Source organism: Mesoplodon densirostris, chromosome 10, assembly GCF_025265405.1.
Source record: "Mesoplodon densirostris isolate mMesDen1 chromosome 10, mMesDen1 primary haplotype, whole genome shotgun sequence".
NCBI classification, from domain to species: Eukaryota; Metazoa; Chordata; class Mammalia; order Artiodactyla; family Ziphiidae; genus Mesoplodon; species Mesoplodon densirostris.
Window position 1 is genome coordinate 107,616,518 of NC_082670.1, and position 26,795 is coordinate 107,643,312.

At 58.2% G+C, this 26,795-nt stretch overlaps 1 protein-coding gene across 3 annotated transcripts in view; it reads right to left on the reverse strand.

The window, feature by feature from the left end:
* Positions 1-23,106, reverse strand: part of FBLN2 (fibulin 2) — a 76,294-nt gene extending 53,188 nt beyond the window's left edge. For all 3 annotated transcript variants that reach the window (XM_060110646.1, XM_060110645.1, XM_060110644.1), the window contains exon 1: positions 22,997-23,106. The gene's annotated coding sequence lies outside the window, so the exon portion shown is untranslated. The remainder of the gene's footprint in view (positions 1-22,996) is intronic.
* Positions 23,107-26,795: the final 3,689 nt, after the last annotated feature.

A 26,795-nucleotide genomic window follows, 5' to 3' on the forward strand; every position in this document is an offset into this window, starting at 1 on the left:
GGATAGAGCTGGGGCTTCTTAAGGCAGGGAAAGCCACGGAGGAGGGCCACAGGCCTGCATGGGAGATGGGCAGCCTGGTTTGGGCCTTGTCGAGGTTAAGAAGCCCAGAGATGGTCCAGGTGAAGATGGTAAGGGCGCCTCCAGGGACAAGGGACTGTGCTGGGCGCGGAAAGAGGCCGGTGGGGGGTGTCTCTGGACAAGAGCTGACACGCACGTCCCCCCAAGCTGAACGGCCGCCTCAGGAGGGTGGAGGACCCCGTAGGACAGGGGCCCAAGATCCCATGACAAACCACGGAAATGGGAGGGACGAAGGCCCTCCCTCCAGTCTGCCCTCAACAGTGTCATTTAAGAAAGAAGCTTCCTTACCCCGTCCCCCCCACCCCAGCCCACCCCTGCCCCTCCTCATCACACACTCACAGGAACCCTGCATCCAGGAGGCAGTATATTCCCGCCACAGCCCACGCACGCCTCCCAGCGGGGCCTGGCCCTTGGACCCCCTACCGTCACAAACTGCCCACAACTATGTGAATCCAGATCTTGGGTGCACCCCAGGCCCAGAGGAAAGACAAAGAACATCAGCCCCCCGCTTGGTGTTTTCATTTGCTGTGCAACCCTGGACAAGACCCTTGCCCCCTCTAAGCCTCGGCTCTGGATCTGTACACAGCGGAGAGGCTCTACCACGCCTTAGGTCATAGTTGGGGCCCATGGGCACTACCTAGCCCACGAATGCATTGTGTGTCCCACGCAGTGAGATTTTTTTTTCAATTTTATTTATTTTAATTTATTTATTTTTGGCTGCGTTAGGTCTCCGTTGCTGTGAGCAGGCTTTCTCTGGTTGCGGCGAGCGGGGGCTACTCTTCGTCCCGGTGCATGGGCTTCTCATTGCTGTGGCTTCTCTTGTTGCAGAGCACGGGCTCTAGGCGCACAGGCTTCAGTAGTTGTGGCACACGGGCTCAGTAGTTGTGGCGCACGGGCTTAGTTGCTCCGCAACATGTGGGATATTCCCGGACCAGGGCTCGAACCCGTGTCCTCTGCATTGGCAGGCGGATTCTCAACCACTGCGCCACCACGGAAGTCCCCGACGCAGTGAGCTTTTAGTTTTCAATTAGGAACCAGCACTTACAGATTGGAAATGCTCACGTGAAAATTCCAGCTTCTTACTTCTCTGGAAAATTCCTGAGCCCCAGCCACCCTGAGGTGTCATGCAGCGTGTGGCTTCCCGGTTCCCCACAAAGCTTAGGCCACAGACTCTCTGCTCATTCACATGTGGCTGGACGTGCTTGAGCTCAGGGTCCCCCCAGGCTCACCTCTGAACTGGGAGCCCCATGGTCATTCCCACTGTGGTCTCCAGCTGGGAGAATGGAAGTCTGGGCCCCTGCATGCTGCTCAGAACCCCCGTCAGTCTGAAGGGGGTGTGCCCACCTTTGAGAGGGATGGGGCCGGCTGGGGTGTGTCCGCAGGAGGTGGCCCAGTGGCAGGGGCTGGGTGCCTTGGGGTGGCTGCCCTGGGGAAGAGCCGCCTCAGGGGCGCCTGGCACATCTCCACAGCTGCTCAGGACGGGTTATGGCCCCTCAGGTGTGTACGGAAGGTGGAGGGCAAGAGACTTCAGCTCCACATGGGGAAAGCTTTCTCCAGGTCAGAGTCAGACCAGGCTGCAGGTGCGGAGGGAGCTCCCCGTCCCTGGAGACAAGCTAGCGGGGCTGGGAACACGCATATGAGTGAGAAGTAGGAGGGCACGATCTCTACATTGCTGGTTCTCAGATTCAAACACGCCCCTCCCGGGAGGCTCCAGCTGCTGTTTCCCACGGCCCCTGCAGGAAGTGGCCCCCTGAATGTGTGGCTTCTGCAAATCGGCCCCCCTCCAATCTGGAAAGAGGAATCACGATGGGAGGGGCTGAAAAAGGGGCCCTGACCTCCCTGAAGTGGGGAGCCCCGGCAGGCAGACTGTGGTGACAAAGACCCCTGAGGCTGGGCCCGAGGCTGGGTCATGGGGCACACACTCCGAGGTAGGGGCTCATCGGGGACCCGGAAGACACAGAGAAAGACCCCCAGGATCACCCGACACCCACAAATGAACGAAGCTGGGTAATGCACTCACGTTAACAAGACTATGATTGTTACAGTGCCAGCTGGCCTCCACGAGCCCTGGAGCGGACACCAGGAGAGGGGCACGTACACAAGCAGGCCACCCGTGCGTGCGGGGTGAGTGCCGAGCTCTTCTGCCCCGTGCACTTCCCTGAGAACTCTGCACCATATGGCCACTGGGTATTCGTCCAGTGGTGGAGGGGACACAGGACACGGGTGCAGGCCACTAGGCCGGTGACCAGCCCCCAGACCCACTCCCTGCCCTGCCCTTCTCCACCTGGCTCTGCACCGGCAGGGACAGGGGCGCTGCCCTCCTCAGACTGCATTCCCGGGCTCCCGCAGTGCCCAGGGGCCACCACTGACAGGGGATCAGAGGGCAGGGGAGGGGTTGGGGTATTGGTTCCCCACCTCCCTTGCTCCTTCCCTCCAGAGCAGGGGTTTGGTGGTGGCTCCTTCCCCCTCCCCCATGGCCACAGCTCCCGCTGGAACCCCACTAGCCTGCAGGAGGGCTCAGGTGAGGGCATGAACACATCCAGCCAACCCACAAGCCCACCCCCCTCTGCTGCGACTGGCGGCGGGGGGCTGTAACCACAAACCAGTGAGACTCAGAATGGTGACCACTCCCACAGGGGACGCAGAGGGACGCCGACCTCCCCCCCCACAGGAGCTGGCAGCTTCCGCCCTGGTCTCTGGAGTCCTGAGCCACCAGGAAAATGGGTGAGGACCCTGCCTGGGAGACCCTGCAAGCCCAGTGTCCACTCCCACTGGTCACACGCTGGCATGTGAATGAGGCCATTTCGGACACCCCCATCAGCCCGGAGACTAGTATAAATACCACCAGTGTCCCCAACGATGCCACATGGAGCTGAGAGAAGGACCAGCCACACCTGCCTAAACCCCTGAGCAAATACACCGCTACCACCAGGTGTCGGGCCGCTGGTCATGCGGCACCTGGACCCGCAAGCACTGGGACCCAAGTCAGCAGCCCCAGCAGAGAGTCCAGGGGGGACCTTCTAAAGGACAAAGGCCCCGAGTCCTCGGCACACAGCAAACGTGGGCAGAGGAGATGCTGTGCTGGGTTCACACTGGCCTGAGACGTGACAGCCACCGCGTGCAGGATTCCCGCTTGGACCTGGAGCAAACAGACAGCTGAGAGACACTGGGCTCCCCCAGGCTCCGAGATGGGCCACGGGCCAGGGGACATGAAGGAACAGCATCATTCCATGAGCTCTGACAGCTGCAGATGGTGGTGTTTCTGAAAGACTGACACTCTGAGTACCACCAAGCCTGCGATGTGCCCTCACACACTCAGCACGAAACAAAGGCCACGCAGCCAACTGTGCCCAGCAGTGAAAGCCGGTGATGGGCGTCTGGGCATCCTCTCCAGGCTTCACACTCCATAACCAAGAGACGGAGACAACAGGCCTTAGACGAGAAGGAAGATGGGAGCCCCCAACACCACGCCGGGGTGCATCCAGCTCTGCAGGGCTGGAGCAGGCTCAAGGCAGGAGCGGGGAGGTGGCGGAGGCCCTGGCTGGCCAAACCCCTGCTAGGGTGGGGGCAGCGGGCTTCTCACGTAGTCCGGGGTCAGCTTTTCACAACCAGGATGTGGGGGGACGGAGCAGGGGCACACTCAGCAAGGGTCTCTTCCCGGGAGCGTCCAGGGAGACAGGAGGCTGAGGGCTCTGGGCAAGACACGCCCACTGTCCCGTATCCTCCCTCCCCCACCCCAGGGAGTCCGGGCAAAGGGGGCTGGTGATCAGAGCTGACGGCGCCTCTGCCGCCCTCACTGCTACCCGCCCGCAAACACAGATACACGTCCCTACAGTAAATGACCCCGTCCTGATAAATGAACCTCAGTGGCCACCCACAGAAGGCCCCAGATGCACTCTCTCCGAGTGGGTAAGGCCACCCTGGTGCCCTCCTCATGGCCCTGGGGCACTGACTGATCACCAGTACCACCACTACCGAAAGTGGGGTCTGGCCTCATGTGACACCGAATCACAAGGTAAGGAAATTCTTCCTTTCTCCAGTTCTCTGAGCCTTCTGATTCTGACAAGAATAGGCTTGCCAGAGCTAGCAAATAAAAATACAAGACATGTAGTTACAGAGGAATTTCAGATAAACAGTGCATCATGATTTAGTATTAAGTATGTCCTGTGCAATATTTGGGAGATACTTATTCACCACTTCTCTGAAATTCCAATTTAACTGGGCATCCTACATCTTTACTGGGCAGCCCCAGACAAGAACAAAGTCTCAGGTTGGTGCTGGTGTGGTTTCAAAACATTAAAAATGTTTGCTGGGGATCTTTCTTTTAAACAAGAGGCAGCTACAGCCAAACCCAGATTCTCAATGGGGACGACAGCAGGGAAACAGACACTCAGGACCCTGCAGACACACCAGTTACAAGCTCGCGAGTAATCAGGACCACCTGGCCCGCCGGCCACCACCTCTGAGGGCACTGCCGCTCCCAGCTGCTCCCAGAAGCCTGCTCAGATGGCTGCCCGCTGCCCCCAAGTCCAGCCAGAGGGTAGTCACCAACCAGCCGCCTGGCCGTCTGTCTATGGAGTGTGTTTGGGGGCCCACACGGAACTTTTGAAATTAGTTGCTGTTATTAAAACATTGCAATGTTAATAATTTATAATTGATTTAAAGTCATAACACTTAAAATCAGAACCTTTTACACCAAAGTTGGATTCCCAACTTCTCTAGGAAAATTAGAAGCTGGGCCTGAGGGCGGGGTATCACTGGTCCAGGGCAGCTGGTCCACGCTCACTCTCCATCGGCATCACTGGGCTCCCCCGTTCCCCTCTATCTCTGGAACCCTCCTGGGCCTCTCCTGTCTACACAGAAAGGAGGGAGGCCCAGAGGAGGTAGGAGTTCCTGCTCCCCCTGGCCCAAAGCCACTGCCTGAACGGCCTGGTTTCCTGGGTTAGGACCTGTCTCTTCTGTAAGTGGCAGATACTGGGAATTGTGCCCCCTCCAAGGAGCCCGCTCCCACCCAGGTAGGCTCGAAGGTCAATCGTATCAGAATCCAGCGGCATCCCCACAGCCGCACAACCACGGGAGGGGACGCTCGAGTTAATTACACACTGTCTGAAGCCGGGACCTCCCAGAAGCAGAGCCTAAGATGGGGTTCTGAGCATGTGGTTTATTGGGAGAACCCCTGGGAGAAGAGCACGGGAGACAGGATGGCAAAGGTGTGGTCTCAGCTGAAGTCTGACACCAGCCGGATCCCACAGGAAGGTCTGCAACATGACTGGCACCCCAGGGCTCATCCCACTCAGGGACATCAGTGGGTCACTGGCCAAGGATGGCAGTGGGATGAAGTGGGGGATCACCTCCCGGGCCCATGCGGGGAACCAACACCTGTTGGCCAAGGGCGTCTGAAGAAGCGTGCAGGTGTGAACCACTAGCAGCGGCTGGGGGACGAGGGCGCCAGGAGGAGGGACCAGCCCGGGCAGCGGCGGGGGCACAGGCTCGGCCACACACACATACACACGCCCCTGCAAGAGCGGGTCAGAGAGTCTGCTCCTAGAAACGGTCCCCAAACCTAGCTTTAATTTCAAATCGGGCTGAGATCACCCCAGGCTCAGAAAGGTAAGAAAGTAATGTACTAAAAATAGTATTTGCACACCGATGTTCACAGCGGCATTATTCACAGTGGCCAAAAGGCAGAGGTAACCCAAGTGTCCATCAACAGATAAATGGATAAACAAAATGCGGTCTCTCTACACAATGGAATATTACTCAGCCTTAAAAAGGACGTTCTGGGACTTCCCTGGTGGCACAGTGGTTAAGAATCCACCTGCCAATGCAGGGGACACAGGTTCAAGCCCTGGTCTGGGAAGATCCCACATGCCGTGGAGCAACGAAGGCCGTGCACCACAACTACTGAGCCTGTGCTCCAGAGCCCGCAAGCCACAACTGCTGAGCCCGTGTGCCACAACTACTGAAGCGCGCACGCCTAGAGCCCATGCTCCACAACAAGAGAAGCCACCACAATGAGAAGCCCGCGCACCGCAACAAAGAGTAGCCCCTGCCCGCCGCAACTAGAGAAAGCCTGCGCGCAGCAACAAAGACCCAACACAGCCAAAAATAAATTAAAGTTTCTAAAAAATGGCTAAGAGGGTCAGTTTTGTATGTATTTTACTACAGTAAAAAGTAATAAAATGTGCACTGTAGGGCTTCCCTGGTGGCGCAGTGGTTGAGAGTCCACCTGCCAATACAGGGGACACGGGTTCGTGCCCCAGTCCAGGAGGATCCCACATGCCGCGGAGTGGCTGGGCCCATGAGCCATGGCCGCTGAGCCTGAGCGTCCAGAGCCTGTGCTCCGCAACAGGGGAGGCCACAACAGTGAGAGGCCCGCGTACCACACACACACACACACACACACACACACACACACACAAAACATGCACTGTGGAGCCAAAAGTGAGTAATCAAAGAGCAGAGAGAGGAAAGGAAAAACAGTGCTGCCCTGAGGACCCAACAGGAAACAAGAGCTGCCCCTGACACCTCCTCATCACGGTAAGCTTCCTGGCACCCAAGGCCAAAAGGGAAATTAGAGGATGACCTGGTGCTCCTTGTATGATAAGAGGAAGTCATCTAATTCACTGGGAAAAATAATAAACGTGTTCTTGGCACAGAAACTTAGGAGGGACTTTAGCTGTTGATCAGGTTCGTATGAACTATCACTTCCTCAGCACTGACATGATGCCAAGCACTGGCCTGAGAGCTTCTAGGGATGCTGATTTCATTTAACCATGCTCTGCAGATAAGGAAACTCAGGCCCGGACAGGATAAATGACCTGCCCCCGGTCACACCATCAGTAAAAGGTGGTGTGCGGACACGAAGCCAGGTCTGCCTGGCCAGGGGAGCACAGCCAGAGTCCTTCAGTTTGTCGATATTCACTGCACACCTGCTACCTGCCCGTCCCCACAGCAGGTACTGCAATGTGGCAGTGAACAAGACCCATAGAGGCCCTCCCCCCGTGTGGCCAACATCCTGGTGAAGAGAAGAGACAAATAACAAGTAAGTAAGAAGACAGTAAGGAGGTTGTAAGGGACAGGGCCTGGGGCCCTCCCCTGTGGCCAGAGCGGGCAGAGAAGCCCTCATCGAGGAGGTGATGCTTCGGCTGAGACTTGCCTGGCGCAGATGCGGCGGCCGTGCAAAGATCTGGGAAAGGCATCCCAGGCTGAGGTAATAGCATGGGCAAAGGCCCTGAGGCAGGAACCAGCTGGACCCACTGTGGCCGGCATGGAAGGAACAAAGAAGGGAGTGGGAGGAGGTGAGGTGGGCAGCAAGAGGGAAAGGGGCGCGGGGCGTGAAAATTAAGGAAGGAGACAAGGTCAGAAGAGGACACTGGTCAGTCAGTCACCCACGCCCAGGGCCCCAGAGAATGGAGCAGTGTCTTGACTTAGTGGACACTGTTCCAATGGGGTGGGGGTGGTGCACCAATGGGCCACAGCATGCTGGGAAGTCCTCAGGAAGACGGAGGAAGATTCCAGCCCCAGGAAGCGCAGAGCTGGGTAACACCTTAACACCATGGAGGGAGTACGGCACCTGCGGGGTGCGGGGGGGGGGGGGGGGAGATGCGGAAAAGACCTGCGGAGGGGGGAGGGTGCTGGGGTTAGGGCGATGGGGGGCGGGTGTACGCTGACTTCCATGTACTTTTTGTATGTTTTTATATGTATTTTTTCACAAGGGCAGAGGCTTTTAAAAGAAAAGAGCCTATTATAATAGTCCAGAAAAAGGAAACAGAGAAGAGGCCAGAGACTTCTTGGCAGAAGAAATGGATAGGAGGGGAGGGATATGAAAAACAATCACAAATCACCGAAAGAAAAATGATCAAGCCTGGCTTCCACCGTTAAACACTTATTTTCCTTCATTTCCTCATGGGCAAAAATCTCAATTGATGCCATCGTTTGCAAAACGACAAGTCTGGCCTGGGGAGAGCAGGCAAGGCTGAGGGCACAGGGGGCTGGCCTGAGACCCCCGAGGTGGGGGTGGGGGGCTGGGTCCAGAGCACAGGGACACCGGGTCTCAGGCCAACCCTGGGTGCAAAGTGCTGACAGCAGTCAGGTCCAGGTGGAATGCACAGAGGGTGCTGGGGACCCGTGTCCTCACGCTCATGGGCCCCTGGGGACCCTCCATGGGTGAGCTCATGAAAACACTGGGAAAATCGGCCTTCCAGTACAACAGCCAGGTTTTGTTCCCTTCCCTTCCCTCTCTTAGCTAATAAAGAAAAAATAAGTAAAATGAATAAAAAGCTCCTTAAACCCTGGGTGAGAAGTGACCCTGCATATATAATCACTAATCTCATTATCAACATAAACAGGTGAAAAATTACACAGATGAATGTCCGTGACTTATAATCAACCTTTGAGAAAAGAAAATGTTGCTTTTGGCACAGGAGGGGGCTGATATTTTCCTTCCCCACAAGTCGTGACTCTGGAGAGGAAACGCTCTTTGGGCAGAGCGATGAGAAACCGTCCTGCCCGCAGCCAAGGCTGAGCTCACCGCTCTCCCCACCTGCGTCCCCAGTACCCTCCACCCGGCCCCAGACACGCATCCGGCTTGCCCGCGGTCCTGCCTGCCGAGGACTTCTCGTCTGATGTCCTCCCACCCTGCTCGAAATCCTGATGGCTCCCTACCACCTCTGGCCCTTGGGTAATCCACCCACGTCCACCAAAAAAGGAAAATGTGAACAAAGCTTAGTAGTGGACATGGGGTGGTTTCTCATCATCCATCGTACATTCACCCTCCTTCCAAGAAGGGCCCCTGGATTTCATTCTGGGGTCCACACTACTCAACTGTCAGGCCAATCCGTGTTTCTCATCCCTCTCGCAACAATGCCTAACTCAGGGATGGACACCAGGCCAACCTGAGCCCATGAGACCCAATTCAAGTGAGACATCAGGCAAATGGCCTCTTGTTCCCACTGTATCAGACAACAGATGATTTAACCTTGAGGGTCCCTGAAGCCATCTTGTTGTCAGGTGGAGACTGTCTGAGGCTGGAGTCAACTCAAAAAAAAAAAAAGGGAAAAGGAAAAGCCACGATAACAGAGTCACAGTGACAGCTGCTGAGATCCAGCCATACCTGATCCAGCCATACGTGAAGCTAATTGAAAAGCTGAACTTTGCAATGACAAAGTTGCTCAAGCAACTTTTTGCTCAAGCAACCATTTTGCTCAAGCTAACTTGGACCAGGTTTTCTGTCACTTGCAACCAAGATTCTTAACAGATATTTGGGCTTATATATATAAAAAAAATTGTTGCCTGTCATTTTAGGGGTCTTACAGACTCCCTGGAACTCACTCATGGACCCCGGTTGAATACCCTTGGACCAAGGATAAAGTGAAAACCCCTAAGGGTGGCATTCTACGTCCTTCACCATCAAGCTCCCACCTATCTTCCCCTCCCACCTTTTCTTTCCATTTCCCTCGGTCGCCCTCCATACACCCAATTCCTGCTAACCTCAAAGACTCTGGTTCCCAACTCCTGATCTTGGTTTGTATCATTGTCCCAAACCAGGGTGCCCTCCCTCCTCAATCTCTCCACACCCAAACCCTACCCCCTACCTTAAGGCCAAGCCCCAAGGGCAGGTAGATGGATGAATGGGTGACTGGATGCGATGGATGGATGGATGGATGGATGGATGCATGGATGAGTGGACAGATGAGTGGGTGGGTATCACGTGGAAGACAGATGGAGGAGAAGGTGGACTAGAGGATGGTTAAGTGAACTGGTATGTGGATGGATCGTTGATGAAGAGACGGTTGGGTGTCAGATGGATGGTGGTCCCATCAAGGATAAATGGTGAGGGAATGGATGGCAGATGGAGGACAGATGGATGGGAAGGTGGAAAAGTGGCTGGATGAGTAACCAGCCTGTGGATAAATGTCTAATAGAGGGGCAGGTGGGTGGGTGGAAAGATGGGCGAGGAGATGGAGGAGGCGTGGATGGGAAGGTGGGTTAATGGTGGGTGCATCAGCATGGGGACAAATGGCTGAAGGACGGCTGGCCGACTGGGCAGGTAGTGGACAAGCGGACAAGCGGATGCATGGACGGTGGGTGGCCAGCGGATGGTTGCGTGGACGGTGGGTGGGCCAGCGGATGGTGAGCAGAGCGAGGAAAGTTCCCCTGATGCTCCATCAGTGCTCTTCCCAGCCTCCCTGGAAAACCCAGAGCAAGGGCAACAGCTCTCCCGCAGGCCAGCAACTCAGACGATCCTTGCCCGTGGTGAGCAGCGTGAAAAGTACAGGCCCAGGGAGAGTCAGACTGGCCTGCGCTCACAGCCCAGCAGAGCCGCCACCTGCTGTCTGACCATAGAGCAGAGGCTCCGGCTCTCTGAGCCTCACCTTCCCGGTCTGTTCAACGAGAAGCATCACGTTCCCCTCACAGGGTGCTGCGGGATGAAATTTAAAAGTATCTACAGGGCTTCCCGGGTGGCGCAGTGGTTGAGAGTCCGCCTGCCGATGCAGGGGACACGGGTTCGTGCCCCAATCCCGGAAGATCCCACATGCCGCGGAGCGGCTGGGCCCGCGAGCCATGGCCGCGGAGCCTGTGTGTCCGGAGCCTGTGCTCCGCAACGGGAGAGGCCACAGCAGTGAGAGGCCCGCGTACAGCAAAAAAAAAAAAAGTATCTACAGAGGCTAACCCAAGACATGGTACAGTCAGAGGTGACAATATTTCCCACCCTATTAAAAAACTGTTCCAACGCCTAGAAAAAGGAAGGTGGCTCCTCCTCCCATTTTATGCGACTAGGAAAGTCCTGATACCAAAAGCAGATGTGGTTCTACAAGAGGAAGGTATAGGCCAGTCTCACTTATGAATCTAGCTGCCAAGCCCGAAGTAAAATAGCAGAAAATTGAACCCAGCAGCATATTACAGGAATAATAATACACTGTGTCCAAATAGGGTTTACCTCAGGAATGCAACTGTAGTGCAATACCAAGAAATCAATGCAACTCACTAAAAGACAAATCTACGTGATCAGTTCAGTAGATGCTAGTCAATAAACGTCAACATTTTGTGATTAAAAGCTCTGAGAAAAGTAAGCTTCTCCTGGTAAAGGGGACCATCTACTCGGTCCCTACGGGAGGGGCCCCTCCGTACCAGGCACCGAGCATGGGTTTACCCGTCACCCCTCTCACAGAATAAACTGGCCTTTGGGGGATTTAATTCCTCCCCTGAAAGGAAGACAAAGGTGGGAGATAAACTTTCGGGTCCAACCCTCCTCCAGAGCCTCCCAAACCATGGCATGGCCCCTTCTCACTCCTTCTCCAGATCCTGGAGTTGAGTCCAGGGCTCCATCTACACTAAGAAACCGCTCCAGGAGGTGAGGGAGTCCCCAGAGCGGGGCCCGGACCCCGTCCTCACCCTACCTCTGAGCTCACGCAAACCGTCTCCTGCTTTCTCTTTTCCTTCTCCTTTGGATACAAGATGTGTTTTCAAGGGAAGCTGAAAGACCAAGGGTCCCTGCATGAGAGGTGCGTGTATGTGCGGGTCTGTGTGAGTGCTGGGGGGCCGAGGGGTGGGGGGGAGTTTGGGTGTGTAAGTGCATCTGTGTGTATGTGAAATCTAAGTCTGTGTGAGTGTGGGCAGGTGTGTGCACGTGAGGCGTGTTTAGGCATGTATGTTGTGTGAGTGTGTGTGTGAATGAGCCTGCGTGTGCATGCACATGCATGCTGGACCGCCCTTACCTGGTGGGTCCTGTCCCTTCTCCAGCCCCAGCAGGGGCAGGGGGTCCCTAGTCCCCGAAGCCCCTGACCCTGACCTTCTGCCCAGACCACGCTGCGTCCTAGAACCCAGGACTTGCTTCCTGCTCCCGCCGGGTTCACAGCTGCACTGGAGCCCGTCAGCGCTTAAGGCATCCCGTGTCCTGTCCGGCCTCAGCGCAGGCAGCCCTGCCAACATCCCCTCAGCGAGGTTCACGCAGCGCCCTGGGAGGCGAGCTCTGCTACCACCTTCTCTCTAAGCAGACGGGATGCCCACCGGGGCCGAGGCTGGCAGGTTCCCTCCCCACGCTAGGAGCTGACATCTCACACGGACGAGACTGAGGCAGGGACCCTGCTCTCCTGCTCAGCCCTGACCCGGGGTCTGGCCCACATGGGCACTCAGATGCTTTTGGTGGGTGGCAGGGTGGGGATGGGTGGATTGATTAAGTTGTACGGCCCCAGCACAGGGCTGACACAGGACATGAGATGAGTTATAAATGTGAGCGTCACCAACACGCATCCCCGTAGGGCCTTCAAAGACGGAGAAAAACTTGCCTGAGGCCCCCTGGCAAGTCAGGGGCTGAGCTGGGAGCCTCGCACCGTAACCACCACTGTCCACCCTTCAGACAGAAGCCCCAGCTCGGGTGTCCTCCTCTGAGCCTCACAGAGGCGTGGGACGCTGCTCCGCCAGGGAAGCTCTGCAACTCTCTCGTGCCTTTGCCGGGCCAGCGCCCCTATTCATTTGCATGGCCCTGAAATTTAGGAATTTCTCAAGGCTGCCAGCAGGGCAGCTGGTGTGCAGCCAACTGCGGGGTCTAGCCCAGGCTGCGGCATGACCGTAGGGCCCCCGAGGCCGTCAGCCGCCCCAGCCAGAGCAGAGATGGGCAGCAAGTGAGATCAAGCCCTGGGTCCCAGAGGTCAGGGTTCAAATGTGAACCCAGCTCCCCCCAGGCTGCCGGGCGGCTCAGAGCACGTGACCGCGGAACAGACACACTCCCGTCTGCTCACGGGCCCAATCACAATGGCCTCCCAGCAACACGGGGAGGACTCACGGCGGGGACGTAAAGACCCCAGCCCCTCACCGGGCAAACAACAGGCATTCAATATGCAGTCAATATAAAAAATAAATGACCTGCCCTGGGTCCTCTGAATCCTTCACAGCTCCTCAAGTCTGCCCGTCCCTCTGTTCCCTCTGCCAGGCACACCCTCTGCCCCTGAGCAAACTCCTGTCCATCCCTAAAAACCCAGCTCAGTATTCCCTCTTCAGGGAAACCTTTCCTCAGAGTTCATGGCTGCCTTTTTTGACCTCCCTGCGCTCTGTACATGGAGTTCCCGACCACGTGGACTTAAGTGTGGCTGGGCTGGAGGCCAGGACCCCGCAGTGCCAACCCCAACCTCCAACTCCCCATTCTAACAGGAACTACCCCAGGTGGTGAAGAGCTGCCTCTACTCACACTGGGACATCCTCACGTTCCCTCGGGATGGGTCCACCACGTGAGATGGGGACAGGGAAGGAAATGTGGGGGCCATTTATGGAGAGCAGGCTGGCGATGCTGTGCGGCTCTCTGCCTCCTCCTCCTGGTAGGAGAACCCCAACTTTCCCACTCTTCAGGCTACGTGGCCCACAGAATGGCCCATCAGAGGCTCCTTCCTCCTTCACAATGACTGGTGAGGGATGGTCCTGTAACCCAGTTGCGCGGGCCCACGGGGAAGCCCCTGGGCCGAAGGGAGGGAGCCTGGAGCTGCTGGGCCACCCGACTGCCACATGGCAGAGCCCGCCGGAGAATAACCAACATGGAGGATGGACACAGAGGCCCCACGGCGTCTCTAGAGCCCACAGATACAGCCAGGCTGGAAGCCAGCCGTTGTGCATTTTAGTCCCACGACATTTTTGCTTAAGTCGTACTTTCTGTCACCTGCAACCAGAACACTCCTGACAGCTGTGATGAGGAAGCAAGAGGAGCAACTGTGTTGTATGTATCACCGACCAGATTCCTAGAACATCTGAGTCTCTGGAGTTACTGAACTTTGCCCCTGCAGTGGACACCTCCTGGGGTGGCAGCCGGGTTCATTCAATGCCCATCCTCAGGGACCAGCTGCAGCTACAGTCACTGTCAGGACTAAGTGACCCCACCCCTAGCCACAGCCGACAGACTGGCCCAGAGTGGAGGTTTGCCCAAGCTGGGCCAATCAGAGCTCTCCCCCAACAAACTGAGCCAATCAGAGTTCTTCACCCTCAGCTCAGCCAGTCAGAGCTCCCCCACCCCAAACTGGGCCAAACAGAGCTCTTCCCCAGGATTTTGAACTGGAACTAGAAGAAAACAAAGACCATCTCTGGCGGGAAGAAACTGTGAGTTGAGGGTGGGCACACTTAAGTCATTTTGAGAGAATCACCCAGACTCACAGAGAAAAGCAGAGACAAAAAAAGATGGGGCGTGAGGCAGCCTTGGTGGCATGGAGTCCCCAGCCCTGCACTGACCGTGCAGGGACCCCCTCAGACACAGATAAGCCCACATGAGGGAGACCCTCCCCCACAGCGATGGGAAGGCCCCTCCTGAGGCCAGGAGCAGGGAGAGCACTATGGGGGTCTGAGCCCAGGTCGTGGTGGGCTACCTGGCCATGTGCTCAGGCTCCACCATCCCTGTGGGACCCCCCGGGGTCTGGGGCCAAGGAAGGGTCACTCCTCCCACCCCACGCATGGGAAGCCACAGCCACGCCGAGGGGGTGTACCTGGGTCAGGCATGTCCTGCCTTGGGGACAGGCAGGTGATGTCACCACAACCTTTCCATCCCCAGCCAATCCTTAAACAATTCTCTGTCACTTGTGAGAGTGTAAGGTTGGGCACTCAGAAAACACGTTAGGGGACTGGTGGCACAGTGGTTGGGAGTCCACCTGCCAAGGCAGGGGACACGGGTTCGAGCCCTGGTCCGGGAAGACCCCACCTCCTGCGGAGCAACTGAGCCCGTGTGCCACAGCTACTGAGCCTGAGCTCTAGAGACCGTGAGCCACAACTACTGAGCCCACGTGCCACAACTACTGAAGCCCACGCGCCTAGAGCCCGTGCTCCGCAACAAGAGAAGCCACCGCAATGAGAAGCCTGCGCACCGCAACGAAGAGCAGCCCCCGCTCGCCGCAACTAGAGAAAGCCCGCGCTTAGCAACGAACACCCAACACAGCCAAAAATAAATAAATAAAATTTTAAAAAAGAAAAGAAAACACGTTAGGTGGGGGGATGGTACGAGGACTGGGGCAAACTTTCCTCCACGCCAGGTCCGTGGCTAAGTAGGGCCTGACCGGCCGTTACTGTGGTGTCAGTGGTGTGACCCGCAAGAAGTAACATTAATGACTGCTCAGCTGGGCGCCGAACTTTACAGTTTACAAGGCACCCTCCCATCTGGCCAGGCCTAGTCCCCCACCTCCTCCCTGGACTGGGCCCAGCCTCACCTTGCCAGGCACCATCGCCCTCTTTTCCCGGCACTGGAGCCCTGGCCCTGAGCTCCAGCCTGTCCCCCACTAGCATGGACCCCAGGCCAGAGGACGGCCCAGGCTAAGCTGACTTTACCCTCCAGGGCTCTGCCCAGGCAGCCAGAAGGGCACAGAGCTGGGGTGTAGGGGACACCCCAGCCCCCACGTGGGAATGGGGACCAGCCGCTACCTGAGAACCAGGAACTTAGTCTCAGAGAAGACATCTCTGCTGGAGGGACAGCAGCCTCCTCTCATGGCCCCGCCCAGCAGGAAATGTGCCAAGGGGGGCCCAGAAAGCAGGAAGGGATCCCCAGAAGATGCAAGGTGTGTAATGACCAGCTAGAGGGTCCTCTTCCAGTCGGGCTAGAGCTGACCTCTCGGGGTGAGGTGAGACCTCAGGGAGAAGGCAGAGGTACCAGCGGCCCCGTGGTGAGTAAGCATCCATCCCCCTTTATCCTCTTACGCAGTCAGGATGGCAGAGAACTCTGTGTGGAGCGAACACCTCCCTGACCCTTGCCAACCTTCCTTCGTAGCACAGAGGGGGCAGGAGCACTGGGCTTAAGGCCGACAGAGGCAGGGAACGGCAGGGGCTGGGTTTAGTCCTGCACTGGGTCTGTCATCTTTGCTCTCACGGGTATTGCTGATTTAGAGCGAGTGATCCTGATTCTATCTACAGTTGTGAAAAACGGCCTCCTTTTAGTATAAGTGTAAGTAAAACAGGGGAGGAATTATTTAAAATCTATTAACTATAATGTAAAGGCACAGGAGGTGGGGGCAATCCAGCAGAAAACTTGATGGCATCGTGCTAATGGTCGCTTGAGCACATGCGGAAGCCAACATGCCCTGGCTTTTTTTTTTTTTTTTTTTTTTTTTGCCAAGAAAGGGCACAAGACCCCCTATGCAGTTCCCATGTTCGGACAACACGTGAATTCATCTGCTCTGAGGATATGCAGGGGGTCAGATGAGGGAGCTCGGCCAGCACTGAACCCCCAGGAGGATGGCTCATCTCTCAGCTCCTGAGGACTCGGGAAGTTGACGTGGAAACCAGAGTGAAGCATGGTGGTCTTGAAAGAGAACATGTGTGTGCGTGTGTGTGTTTACAGGCGCCTGTGTGTGTTTCAGGTCAAGGAGGGTACCGTGTGGTTTTGCAAGTGTGTCAAGACCATTGTGGGGCGACTCTAAGAACAGAATTTTCTGGAGCGCCAAAAGCTCACTTGGTGATCGCACAGACAGCTGGATGAGAGACCCAGGCTGAGGCAGGAAGAACTCTGGGAGGCTTATCAACAATGGGTGAGCCCGGAGCACAAGGTCCAGGGCCAGCCCTGATGCAGACGATGGCATCTCAGTGATCACGGAGAAGGGGGGCATGACCCTCGACAGAACCGAGCTAACACGTGTTAACTAAGCACTGTATACGTGCCAAGAGCCGCGCTGGGGGCTTTCCACAGGACCCTCCTAGGCGGGCACCACCACCAGGCCCATGTTACAGATGGAGAAGCCAAGGCCCCCATCATCTGGGCCCAGGCAGGTGCCTCCCTGGCCTGGCGGGGTCCTCACCCCACCTTCACCCAGCCCCTCAGAACCCTCTTCCCACGCTTCAGGCCATTCCTGTGCACCAAATCACAGCAGAACCAGGAGGGCTGTCCCCAGTGCGCAGATGAGGAAACTGAGGCCCTGGGAGGTGAGATGGCCTGAGGCCAGCGGGGTCTGCTTGAAGACAAAAGCCTCCCGTGGCTGCAGGCAGCCATCCACTCCCGGGCACATGGGCGCCCGCGGCCGCCACCCTCTTGGCCACGCGGAGGCTCTCGACGCTCCCCCCATCCCCTGGCCGCACCCGCACCCCCAGCAGACAGGCAGGCAGGCAGCACCACTTCTTCACCAACACTGACCCGGGTGGGGTCGCCGTGGCCGCCCACATTATAGCCCCCACACACCGAAAAGCCAGGCTCCCCACCCTCGAGGAAGGAAATAACCCTTCCCCAAAGCAGCACTTTCTTTGCAATAATCTCCATATATGAGAAGACAGAGGTGTTTTTGCAATATTTCCAAATTCCAACAACACTGAGGACAATGGGGCAAAATGACGCATGGCTTGACCCCAGAGGGGCCCCAGGAAGGGACCAGCCCAAAGGAGAGGAATTAGTGGTGCGTACGTGCCACAGTACCCCGCAATCCAGGGGCGGCCAGCCCGGGGCAGGACCTCGAGGTGGACAGACCGAGCTCCCGCCCAGCCCCTCCTCCTCACTTGCTGTGCAGCTGCAGTCACGCCCACCCCCTCTGAGCCTGTTTCCCTGCCGTCACCCACCCGCTCGGGCCTCCTGCCTGCCGGCTTGCCCCTCCACTCCCCCCCCAACACCTGGGCTGCCAGAGGGCCCCTCCAGCCCTCTGGCCATGCCCCTCCCCTGCTCAGAAACACCCCGAGGCTGCCCATCTGCCACCCTCAGAGCAGGACACGAGGTCCTCCATGTCTGGTCCAGTGCACGAGGCCAGCCTTACTTCCCCCCTCCTCCAATCCGCCTTCCACTGTCCACCCCTCAACCTTCACATCACAGTGCCAGGATCGCCCCCTCCAGGGAGCCCTCCCTGACCATGCCTAGGCTCCCAGAGCCTCTGTGCTCTCCTCCAGGACAGCCGTGACTGAAGCATTTCAGAACTGCCTACATGGGTCTCTGGGGCCCTCGGGAGGGCCAGGGAGGGACCACGGGCCGGCCCACACCAGAGGCTATTATGAGTGCTGTGTGCAAGGAGAGGGACCAAGGGCCCTGATGTGGAAGGAACCCCGAGTCCAGCCAGCCTCTCCCAGCTACCCCCACACAGCCCCTGCCCAGGGTTGCCCACCCTCGAGGAGGGAGGCTGCACCCCACTCCCGCTGCCCCACGAGGCCCGGATCAAGGCCCCAGGCTGCCGCCACCCTCCGGCCTGCTCCCCTCCCCGCAGCTGGGGTGGGGAGTGGAGGGAGCCTGAAAATCCCAGGAAGACCTCACCCCTCCCCGAGCTGAATCCTCACCACACCCAAGATAAAACTGAAAGCCCTCCTGTACCCCCAGATCTGACCACCCTCCTTGCTCACAGGGGTCCTGTCCTCCAGCTGCTCCAGGTCATTTGCACGTGCTGTGCCCTCTGCCTGAGTGTCCGTACTCCACGGGCCTCCTCCGACGCCCTACCTAAAGCAGCCCCACCCGCACCCTGGTCTCAGCCAGCTCCATCTGCTTTTTAGCCCAGGCGCACACGGCCAGCTCTGACATTACGGTGAGCATCCGTCTGCATCTCCCCACAGAAAGCAAGCTCTGTGGGGGCAGTGGAGGTCGTATTGGTACTGCTTTATCCCAAGAACAGTGACCAGCACCCTGGTAGGTATCACTTACTTCCTCCTTCCAACAACCCTAAGAGAGGGGTTACGACACCCATTTGACAGATGAGGAAACTGAGGCTCAGAAAAGGTCACTGGCCCGAAGGAAGCATGGCCTATGAGTGGCAGAGGTGCGATCTGAGCTTGGCAGGTGTCCAAAGCAGGGACTTCCCTGTGCCCAGCTGCCACCTGCACAGACCCCCGGGGGTCTGGACCTGTCGCTAAGCTCCGGTCCGGCTGGTAGGCGGGCTGTGGAAACAGGCTGAGGATGGGATGCTAACTGCTGTGGTGCCCACCCCAGAAAAAGCCGGCAGTCAAATCAGCAGAAGGAAACACCCACAGGAAAAGGGGGAAGACAAAAGGGGGGCATTTTTTCTTTTGTCTGATTGCCAAACTGTGCAAAAAAGTGACTTTGTTCCCATCTAATTTTAATCACAGTGGAAACCTTTGTATACCACGCCAGGAAGAAGTCAGTCTGTTCAACAACAAGGTCGGTAAAGGGAACTTAAAACCCATCCTTAAACACTGCACTTAAAACTCACAAATGAACAGTCACCCGCCACCTGCTTAACTGCTTTTGAATTTAATGTAATATTTGAACAGGCAATACAGTGGTGCGGCTCAAAATCCAGAAAATATAAGGCGGCACACAAGGGGAGTGTCACCTCACCTTGCACCCTTGTCCTCCACCTGCACACGCCCTCCAGGTAACCACAGGTAACCACTGCAACCCCCCAGGGCTTCCTCTCAGTGTTTGCCTATGAGCCTATAAGCAAACGTGGATTTACATCTGATTTGACACAAGAGGCAGCGTATTTTACACACTATTCAGCACCTCGTTTTCCTCTCTCAACAGATCTTAAAGATCAGAGCCTCCTCATTTCTTACAGCTGCGTAATATCCCATTGTATGGCTGCACCAACATCTATTTGACCAGCACATATCACCCTGGAGCTCAAGTGTGTCCACAGCCCTGCTTCCTACCTGTGGCTTCTCGAGGCTGAGACCTGCCCTGTGGCACAGGGCCCGGGACAGGGCCTCCACACTCCTGCCAACAGCCTCATTGAGAGGCCCACAGCCTCTAGATCCTGCAGCTAGGGAGGGTCTCTTAAAATGGGTATCAGATCTCATTGCTCCCTGGAGAGAAACTTCTCCGTAGCTTTCAAATGTCCTGCCCCACCCCTCTCCTCCTCCCCCCTGCCCTCCCCCACCCGCTCCTGCCTCCTCCCTTCCTGTCCCTCGCGCACACCAAGCCAGGCTCCACCGAAAGTGCTTTCTTTGCACCAGCTGTACCCTCTGCCCACACCCTCCCATCTCAGCTCAGAGATCCCCTTCTCAGAGGGCCCTGCCCTCCCGTCTGGATTGGGTTGCCCACTGCAAGCTGGAACTACATCCCAGGGCAGGGCCTTCAGTTGGTGGGGAGGCGGGTGCTCAGAGCTCAAGAAGCCAGAGAAGGGATGCATCACCTACCTCCTAGGCAACAGACCCCCGGCTCCCATCCCCAACACGCACTTCAGTACTGTGAGCCCCAGAAAGCAGTCAGACAGCACCCACTTTACAGAAGGGAAGACTGAGGCTCACTGACGGGAGGGAGAGACCCTCTGCACCACCTGTGTGGCCAGACCCAGCAACTTCCTCCCCAGCAGGAACGAAAACCTCGAGGAGGTACACGGATGAGGCCAGGGGCTGCCCACCATCCCCAAGTCCCGTGTGCCGCCGATAGGGCTGGTCCTCGTTCAGTCAGTCAACAAACGTCCAGGAGGTCACACATCACAGGGACATTCAGATCCCATGAATTCAGCCGCATACACATGGTAAACAGAGCAGAGTCACAGGAACCAGGACTTAAAATAATTTAGCAGCTGCCCCATCCCACGCCACCCAGCAAGAGGCCACCAAGGAGCGGGCGGGAGCTGGGCCTGTCCCTCGGCCCAGTCCCTCCCTGCAGGGCGCCTCCTCCACCAAGGCCAGCCAGGGAGTGAAGGAAAAAATGCTCCCACCCACAGCCCCACGTGCAAGGCAAACACAGAATTCTGACGCCCAACAGGACACACCGTGGTCCTCCTGAGGCCCTGCAGGGACTGGGGGTCTTCACTACAGTGGTCTTGGGGTCACAGTCACTCGAGAGCAGAGCAGGAAAGTGTGCTGGGCTTTCGGGCCGATCAAATGGAACCGCAGTGGTCCTCTAGGTCACGTGAGACTGTCACCTTAGGCCCTGAATTGAGCTCCACGCTGACCCCTGCTGAGAAGGCGGCTTCAGTGCCCTCAGTCCTCCCACAAGCGTTTACTAAGCACCTACTGCCTGTCAGGTGTGAACGTGGTTTAGGGAATTGGCCCAGGGTCAATGAGACCAAGTCCCTCCCCTCGTGGACTCACTGAAAGGCTGGCAAAGAGCTTGGTTTTAGAGTCAGAAAAACCTGGGTTGAAACCCCAGCTGTGCCCTTTGTCTGCTGGGAGACCCTTCCTGGGCCTCAGTCTCCCCATCTTTCAAAAGGGGGAAGACTGAGACCTTGCAGGATCATGGATGGGATCTGGGGAGAAAAGCGAAGGACGAGGCCTGGCTCTGAGATCCCTGCCTCCCTCCCACAGGGACCCCAGCCCCCACCCCCAGAGCCCAGCAGACAGTGCAGGCCACCGTCACAAAGAGGCCCCGCGGTCCAGGTCCCCTCATGGCTCCCACCACTAAGGCCATACAAGGCTCATTCAAGGCTTCCCCAGCCATGGGCGAGGGGCCTACCCTAGGTCCACTTCGGGGTGGGCACTGCTGCAAAAACAGCCCAGTTTACACAGCAGGCACAGCCGACACAGAGGTCTACGCAGGCCGGGTGGGAACTGCGGCCAAATGGTCCCCTGCCCCAGCCCAGGGGCAGCAGAAAAGCAGCGCTAGCCAAGGGCACCTCGCAGGGATGTGAGTCCTGAGCTCCAGACCTTGTGATTTTTCAGAAGACGGAAATCCGGACTTATATGTGAAAGCTGCCAATTTGTAAATGTTGGCAGCTAATTAACTTTTTAAAAATAATAACAACATGGTAAGAGCCAAACAAAACATGCACAGCCAGCTGCGGTAGGGGCTGGCAAGTTTGCGCCTGCAGGAGGTAACAGCCTTTGACTTCATCCCTCCCCTGCCCACTCCTCTTAACACGGGCGGCCGCTGGACGCCAAGAGGGGAGGCTGGGGGCAGTAGTTCCCGGGCCCTCCCTTCCTCCTGGCGGGGATCGTCACCCCCATTTGCACGTGGGGAAGGTGAGGCTCAGAGCCCCAATGATTCGGCCACAAACACATGCCAGGACCAGGCATCAGGGCTTGCTCAGGCAGGGCCCTGGACGGGCACCCTTACTCAAGGGGCTCTGGATGATGACCACCACCCAAATTTTCTTTCCATTTCTGGCCTGTCACGGTGACACCTGCTGGCTCGGACCCGCCCAAGTGGTGGTCACAAACCGAGGTGGGGTGAGACCTTGTGACAGCAAAGGGAGGGAGGGCACCCCTGCAGGGAGAGTGGGAAGGGGGAGAGGATACAGGGGGGCAGGGGGTGATGAGGAATGGGGAGGTCCCCGGAGTCGGGGCCACCCCTGCCTACTGAGCCCCCTGCCTGTGCTCCCCACACCCTAAGGGAGCCTCAGCCCAGAGCCTCCCCCGGCCCGACTCGGGGCCCACCGGGCTCAGGACGGCACGGAGGGCTGTGCCCGCCCAGGGGGGAGGGCCGGGGTCCGCTGGACTCTGAAGTTGTTGGCGTGTACGACCCTGTGTGCAAGATTCACGGTGGGGGGGGAGGGGGTCTGTTTGCCGCCCCAGGGATGTGAGAGACACGTGTGTAACACATGTGAGACATATGTGTGTGTGACAGACACGCGTGTGTGTTAACGAGGCACACGCGTTTCACAGACGGCGGGCTGACAGAGGCGTGCGTGTCTGGGAGACGCCCGTGTGCCAGGCACGTGTGTGTGAAGCCTGCGTGCGCAAGGGCGACGTGTGACAGATGAGTGTGAGGGGCCGGGCGTTCGTGAGAGCGAAAGGGTCTAGAGGGGGGATGCGGGACGGAGACGCGGGGCCGCCCCGCGGAGCCTGAGGAACTTCTGCCGCCTGCGATGGGCGGACGCGAGGGGGAGGAGAGCGCGCGGCGGCGGCGGTGCCCGACCGAGGGCCCAGTTCCCTCCCGGGACGGTGACCCGGGCTCGGGACTTGCGGGGGTGGGGGGGGCGCGGAAGAGGGATGGGGTGGCGGGACCCGGGCGGGTGGGGGCCCTCCGCCACCTCGCGCCCCGCCGGGCGCCGGCCAGGGTGTCGCATCTGCCCGCCGGGGCGCCGTCCGCACGGCCGGCCCGGGGGCGTGGAGCCCGCGGCGCGTGCCGAGGTCCGCGTGCACTCACCGCGCTGCGCTCCGCTCGTCCCGCGGCGGGCGAGTCTGTCCGCTAGTCCGTCCGCCCCGCCGTCGGCGCGTCTAAAGCTCGGGAGTCCGGCGGCGGCGCGGGGCGGCGCGAGGCGGGGCGGGGCGGCTCGAGGGGCGGGCTGAGCCGGCGCCGGGCCCCCTGCCCGCCCTGCCCCCTCCACCTCCGGGGCGGGGTCTCAGCCGCGGCCGGGGAGGGGGCCGAGCCGGCGCCGACGCTCCTCGCCCAGCCGCGCACCCGGGGCCGGACGTGGCCGCGCTGCGCGTGCGCTCCGAGCCCCGCTCTCCCGTGGCGCGCCCCCCTCGCCGCACCCCCTCGTCGCCCCGTCTAAACGCGGAGTCCCAGCCCCCGCCCTGCTGCCCTCAGCGTTCTTTGGCCCGGAACCTCAGCCAGCCTGGGCCTCAGTGTCCCCGCCGGGAACATGGGTCGGGCCACCCCGGGCACGTTGGGAGGGCCTGCGGGGCTTAGGAGTAACACTGGCAGGAGGGAGGCCCAGCTTGGCCGCCTCCCGTCCCCTGCTGCCTGCCCTGGGGGATCCCACACCCCTCCCCCCACACATACCCCGGCCTGCTGGCACCGGGTCCAAGCCTCCAGCCTAGGTTTGTCCTTTCCCTAACCTCCACATCTGCCTGTGGCCACTCTGTGACCTCAACCAAGGCCCTTGACCTGTCTGAGCCCAGCCTCCTCATCTCTTGGGCAGATTAACCCTGGGCTGTTGGTGGGGAGCCATGGAGAACCCTATGTTGTGCCCTCAGCACAGGGCCCAACAGGCCTGAACAGTCCAGGCTCTCAGCTCAAAACGTTAAGTACCGTAACTCTCACCCCCAGAGCAGAGGCCGGATGGGTCATCGTCGGGTCCCCACTCACCAGGTTTGGCAGCCTTGGAGCCTGTGCCTGGTAAGGGGACCCACAGGGAACAGGCTACCTTCCAGATGCTTTCTGCAGGCCAAGGGCTCAAAATCCCATCCCAAAACCCACACAAGCAAAATCAGGCACTGCCAGATCAGGGCAAACATTTGGCACCAGAGCAGACCCGGTGAAAGGGGGACTGGCCCCAAACCCACTGGGCCCTGCAGGCCTGGACTCTGGCACAGGGACTCACACCCTGGTCCCTCCCCCACCACCATCTTAGGGTCCCAAAGAGAGTCGGGATCCCAGAACTCTGTCCTTCCATCTCTGTCTCTCTCTCTTTGCCACCTTCTGTCTCTCTCTTCTTAATGTAGTAAAATTCACATAGTGTAAAATTCACCATTGAAAGTGTACAATTCAGCGGCATTCAGAGCATTCACAACTTTTTCTCTTGTTATCTCTTAGCCACTCCGTCTTGATCTCTCTTTGCTGCTGTGAATCGACGTCTCTCTGGAGCTCTCGGTGTCGCCTTCAGATGGCCCGTGTCTCCCTGGCTCTCTGGAGCGTCTCACTCTTCACCCACCCTGTCTCTCCTGCTCTGGGTCTCCCTCTGGGTCTCCATCTCAGTTTTGACAGCAGTCTGTCTCTCTGTCTTACTCTATCCTTGGTCTCTGCATTTCCCTCCAACTCTGTCCTTAGTCTCTGTGTCTCTCGCAGTCCTGGGGCCACATTCTCCAGGACCTGAGGCCTAGCCCAGGACCTCTGGGAGCCCCTTCCATCCCTGCCAGGAGACACATGGCCCAGCGGCTGCCACTTCACATCAGAGCAGCAGCCGTGGGCCCAGAGTGTGCCCCACCCCCATGCCAGGGGCCTCCGGAGCCCAGGACTGGGGTGAGGCAGCGAAGAGCAAAAGCAAAGAGAGGGGAAGCCACCTGCCTGGGATCACACAGCTGGGAGGCGGTAAAGCCAGAAAGTGCCCAGGTGCTCAGACAGGGCTGGCCGTGGAGGAGCCACGATGAGACGGAGGGGCAAAGCCTGCACTGAGAACCTGGGGCCAGGCTACCCCGGCTCTCTGTGTAACCATGCCAGGCCCTTCCTCTCCGGGCCCTTTTCCCCACTGGAGCTTGTTCTCCCTTGGGGCCCCTGCACTTGCTGTTCCCTCTGCCTGGAATGCCCTTCCCCCAGGTCCCCATGGCTGGCTCATCCTTGATTAGATACAGGTGCAGTATCACCACCCCAGAGAGCCCTCCCTGAGACTGCAGCAGAGATAGCAACTGCCCCTCCCTCGGTCACTCTCTCCCCTCTCTACCCCTCAGAGTACTTGTCACTAGCGGCCTTTTTAAAATTCATTTATAAGTGACTGTAGGTAAGATAGCCTGGTAAAAACTCCACCACCACCCGCCAGCTGTGTGACCTTCGGCAAGTTGCTTGACTTCCCTGGGTCTTGACTGCCTCAACTGTAAAATGAGCTGAATGATATCGGGGCCAATCTGGTGGGATTGTTGGGAAGATTAACTGAACTGAAATCCAAGAGTACTTTGAACAGGGCTTGGCCCCAGGGGTGAGCTCAGTAAGCATCTGATGACTGAGTGAGTGGTAGATTGAATCCTTCCTTCTGTCATTATTTGTGGAAGGCACCAGGCCTTGCCTCACGTGAGCCTGGGCAACTCTCTGCCCTCCAATGCCCTCCCTTCCTGCCCCAGGTGTCTGAGCCGAGATTTGGCCTCCCCTTCCAGCCCGCCCCCAAGGCCTGGCCAGCTTTCCAGGAGAGAAAGTGGAGATACTTCGCTGTTATCTGAGCTGGAGATGCACTAAGGCAGCCGCCCCCTCGGAGCCCTGCCAGGGCTGTTATCGCAGACGGAGTGCACATCACCCACCAGGAATTTGGGGCCCGGGGCCCGGCCAAGACACGGTTGGAGGGAGTTCCGGGCCGATAAGGCCAAGACAGAATGCTCAGAGTGGGCAGCCGAGTTACATCGGTGACATCTCGGCAGCCTCCCGGGCATCGAGGCGCCAGGGCTGACGGGTGTGGGGCCCACCTGCACCCCCGGCCAGCCCGGGTGGAGCGGAGGAGGCCCGCCGGGCTTCCGGGGTCTGCATCCTCGCTGGGTAGCCAGGAGGAGGTTACTGTGCCTCTTCTGGCATCTGAGAAATGAGAGTGACAATAATAACCCACACGACAGTAGCGTAGGGTTTAGACGCATGGGTCCTGTAGCCACATGGTTGGTTTAAAGCCACATGCCCCTGTGTGATGTTCACGGTGGCTTTAGCCCTCTGCCCTCAGTGGCCTCGTCTATAAAATACTTCCTGCCTCCTATGATTGTTTTGGAGATGCTTAGAGCAGGTCTGGCAGGTGATGAGCCCTCAGTTGAATGTTTGTTGTTCCTAATGGCACAGGACCTAGACCAACCTGAGCTAGCGTGGTGCCCCCATCTCCCTGCACGCCTGGGTGCCGGCAGCATGGGGACAGCCAGCTCCTTGGATGGTGGGCCTGACCTCTCTGCCAGGACTTGGCCTGCTTCTGCTTCTGGGGGCCAAGGGCCCCCCCTTTGTCCGGGGGTGAGCTCTGCACTGGGCCGGCTCCGTCATCGCTCTGGCCTCACATTCAGCATCCGATGTAGCCACCATGACTGGGCAGCATGGAAAGTGAGTGTCTGGGCCCAGCCAGACTCGAGAATATTCCGTGACTACAGGATAGATATTCAGAGCGGATGGGCAGTGATTTTCACACAGAGGCGCTCCTCACCCAGGGGTGGCACTGCCTGTCAGACTACTGCCCAACAAGCCCCAGGGCAGCACCACCCAGACCTCAGCTGTAGGACAAATTCGTCCTCTAGAATCACCCCGGGGCGTCTACACCTGACTCCAGAACGGGTCAAGCTGAGTCTCCGGAGGATGCAGCTGGGCATCAGTATTTGTTAAGCCGCAGTTG